We start from the raw sequence: 434 nt of genomic DNA on the forward strand, positions 1-434 counted from the left end.
AGAAAGTACAATGCTTAGACACAGGAAATTCTCCAGAGGCACCAGATGAACATTGACGCCATCTTAAATGGATTCCTCTGGCCAATACTCGGACAAATGGAGCATGGAAATAGAGAACAGCAATAGAGAGGAAAAGAGTTTGGGAAAATGGGTGTTGAGCCATACTGATATAAGTCAGCACATGAGTAAAGAACTATGGAGATAACTAAGCAGTAGACTAAACACCAGATCATCATAGAAGAGGACTAGGAGAATATAACACATAACCTATCACAGCAGTAAGTGATTAACTCACTTTCACAAATATATATCCAGGGACATATTTGCACAAGCATGAGTATATACACAACACACACTAACAATTGTCAATGTAAACACACAGCTCTCACCTCAAAGGAAGAAGAGAGAGTTCATTCTGGAGTCAAATATCTGTG

This window comes from Alexandromys fortis, unplaced genomic scaffold (assembly GCF_014885135.2).
Source record: "Alexandromys fortis isolate MF-2015 unplaced genomic scaffold, M_Fortis_MF-2015_v1.1 scaffold_513, whole genome shotgun sequence".
Taxonomy (NCBI): domain Eukaryota; kingdom Metazoa; phylum Chordata; class Mammalia; order Rodentia; family Cricetidae; genus Alexandromys; species Alexandromys fortis.